The sequence below is a fragment of the Centruroides sculpturatus genome, unplaced genomic scaffold (assembly GCF_000671375.1).
Source record: "Centruroides sculpturatus isolate CEXI.00-Female unplaced genomic scaffold, Cexi_2.0 scaffold1569, whole genome shotgun sequence".
Taxonomy (NCBI): Eukaryota; Metazoa; Arthropoda; class Arachnida; order Scorpiones; family Buthidae; genus Centruroides; species Centruroides sculpturatus.
Window position 1 is genome coordinate 141742 of NW_019385761.1, and position 3911 is coordinate 145652.

Consider the following 3911-nt stretch of genomic DNA (forward strand, 5'->3'; position numbering starts at 1 on the left):
AAAAACTCTTATTTATTACAATGAACTAAATATATTATATTTTCTTACACCTAATCAACAAATTGTTTCTGATATTTATACACAATTTTAGGTCTACTCGTTTTTCTTATGANCAAAAATAAACACTGCAAAAACCTAACAAATCAGTGAGAAAATTATACATAAAGTGTGAACGTTTTTGCCTGTGTTAAATGGGCATCATCAGGCAACAAACTGATGAGAAGACACAGGATTACTAAACACGTGTGTAGGGGGAAGGGGTGTATGGCGTAAGAAGAGACGAGGGGGTTTATATTTTGTAGAAAGACTTCCAGGCAGTGGGGAAGGAGTCAATATCGCAATAGTTTATGGCTGTATTATGGCAGGTGGCCTTGTGAATTTCCACTTGTTATAGATGTTTAAGCATATGTGGTTTAGATTTGTAATGTAGGAGGTGTGTTTCATGGACTGTCCCAACAAGAACCACCTGCCAGGCATCTACAGTATCCCCATCATTAACCATCGTTACAACTGGCACCTGCAATACATAGGTGCTACATCTTGCCCATTACATATCCATCTCAAGGAACATCAAACATCTATCAAAAAATGCTTAAACAATGCAGCTTTGGCTACCTATGCAACTGACCCAAGCATTTAGGTGGACTTCCATGAAACACACCTCCTACATTATAAATCTAAACCATGTGCTTAAACATCTAGAACAAGTGGAAATTTATAAGGCCATTTGCCATAAGCTATTGCAATGTTGACTCCTTCCCCACTGTCTGGAAGTCTTTCTACAAAATATAAATTCCCCTTGTCTCTTCTTACGCCATACACCCCTTCCCTCTACACATGTTAGGCAATTCCCTGTGTCTTCTCAGCAGTTTGTTGCCTGACGATGCCCATTTAACACAGGCAAAAACATTTGCACATTATGTATAATTTTCTTGCTGGCTTGTTAGGTTTTTGCAGTGTTTATTTTTGAAGTTGACTTCATTTTCACCAATTGTAATGCTATCTTGTGATTCCCTTAAAGTCTAATAATTTTTGAGTAATGACTTTTTTGTAGAATGTGTGTTTTGAGTTATTCCAGTGGATTGATTAAACATGGATCACCCTGTATATGATAATGATAACTGTTTAATAATAATAAGTGAAGTAAGAAATATGATTGTTATTAATTACTAGTAATTCATCCTCTATAATTGAATTTACAAATGCCATCAATTTAAACTACTTACTGTTTAAACTGCTATTTGTATATAGTATGTTTAACACTTAAAACTTTGGTTAAGACATGTAACAATTGCACATTGTTAGTATTATTTTTAGGCCAATAGTACAAAAAAAAAATTATTTGTTGGGCAAATAAACATTTGTAAGCTAATAATAAACAAAATTTTCATTAACCATTGAACAATAATTAAAACAGATTTTATTTTTTTATAGAACTCAGAATTTTTGAATATGTTTAGAAACTTTATCTTCAGAAGCTACAATCATTAAATCAAATATATTACAAACAAAATAAATTAAATTTAGAAATTTAAAATAGCATTTGCTCTTAACATTTACATGAAGTGTGTATGTAAATATTATAAAATGTTCATTTTGCTATTCTTCATTTATTTTAATCAAGTAAGCATTTTAAGCATTATCAATTTGTCAGGCCCAGACAGAGTCTGAACCTTTCTCTAAACATGCCAAAAATATATTTTATTATAGAGAAGAAAATATATAAAATAGAAGTGACATGAATGTAAATAATGTAAGTCCTGAATGAGACTCAAGCATGTGTGTTAGAATTTTAATCAATGTCAGACCAGAGAATTTGAACCTTGACTCTAATGCTCATGGAACAGATAAAAGTTGGGAAAAATGGAGAAACAGGATATTTTTAATGAGGGAATAATGTCATGTTATAGTCATTAATTAAAATTGCTGGATGGTAGGAGAAATGGACATTATTTTTTTCTAATTTGGAAATAGATTTAATATAAGCTTTTAAGATAAATTCTCTTGTTTTCTTCAGTTTTCCATATGTAATTTAAATCAAGTCATGGAGGCACATACTGTCAGTACAATAAAGCCAGTAAATCTGCTTTAATTAATTTAACATCAAGAGATTGTTTTAAAGTCAAAACAAAAATGTGCACATAAAGTACAAAATTTTCATTTGCATGTACTTTTGATAAAATAACTACCATCATTAGGCAAATCAAACGAAACAAAAGAATTTCAAAATGATGGTTTAGAACATTATTATGTAATAGTTTTAGTTCAAAAATTAATATGCAAATAATTATTGAAAATCTTAAATTATATTTTTTAGCCAAAACTGTTACATAATAATAATCTAAACTGCCATTTTTAAATTATTTTGTTCTGTTTGATTTGCTTTATTACTTTATGATGGTTTTTTATCAAAATTATATGTGGACAAAAAGTAATTTTGTAGTTTGGATATTTTTGCTTTGACATTAAATAACACAGGTCTGCAAAAAAAATTTTTTTCTAGTTGCATTTAATATTTTTGCTGAATTATATGTTTTAAAGATCGCAGATTCTAAAAAATAACTTCTGTTACATCCCATCATGTAAAAGGTTTTTTGCAAAATAAAAACAAATTTTTGATAAAAACTCTTATTTATTACAATGAACTAAATATATTATATTTTCTTACACCTAATCAACAAATTGTTTCTGATATTTATACACAATTTTAGGTCTACTCGTTTTTCTTATGAAACCTTTTCTTCTTTTTTGATGCTTCTCCAAACTTGTTTCCGAATTCCTTCTCTGGTTTTTTGATTAAGCATCCAATAGTAGTCAGCTAACAAATTGACATCCCATTTTCCTTGGTAACGTCTCTCGATATCACGGACATCCTGGTGAAATCTTTCACTCTGTTCTTCATTGTAGGCTCCCAAGTTTTCAGGAAAATAGTCAATATGGGAGTGTAAGAAATTAACTTTTAAGCTCATCTTGCATCCTTGAACTTCATAAGCTGCTGCCAGTTTGCTTTGTACAATGGTTTTGTAGTCAGATTCCTTAATATTCCCCAAAACTTATTCACTACATGCTTGAAAGAGTCCCATGCTTCTTTTTCTTTTTCTCCCATTGTTTCCAAAAATCTGCTTTGTCTTGATCTCTAAGGTTTCAATTTGAGCAAATTAAACTTTCTTCACAAACTCGCTTGTTTCTTTGTTGACTTTTCACTGTGTATTCATCACAAACATAACAGAAGCTGTCAAGAGAAATTACACAACCTCTGCGAGCCATATTCCAGAAATAAAAATACATGCACAGTAGCGTTCAAATGCTGGATATAAACTGAGTGTGGCATTAGATGGCCAGCAAGATACTGAACTTATTTAGCTTGTTGAAACATTATCTAATCCAACAGCAGGTTGTTTATATTTATTCCTAGTATCCCAGATAGTGTCTAAACATGCTCAACCTCACCAATAATATTACTCACTATCAACTTTTAACCTGTTTCTATATGATCATGCAACCTTCCTCCTAACGCTAAAACTACTTAACCCACCTGCCCCTACCACTACTCTCTTCAACCATTAACATTTTTATTTATTTATTACCAAGTCCAGCTATAATTGATAGAATTAATGTGAGAAGTCTTCGTTTTAAAGCCATTTTTTAAATAAAAAAAAAAGTAAGTTAACTAGGAATTTTACACTAAATACAAACAAAAACTTGAGTGTAACAAAAAAAATTGACAAGATGAAATTTTTTTGGTATTTTTTCGTTTTTACCAAGTTGAAATCTGTAAGAAAATGTATAAAAATCCTATGCAGTGTTTTACTGCAGACCTGTGTCATTAGCAACACTAGTTTAAAAATAATATTTGATAAACTTGTCAATTTTTTTTTTTTTTTTTTTTGAAAAAATCCTAAAAACGGGTG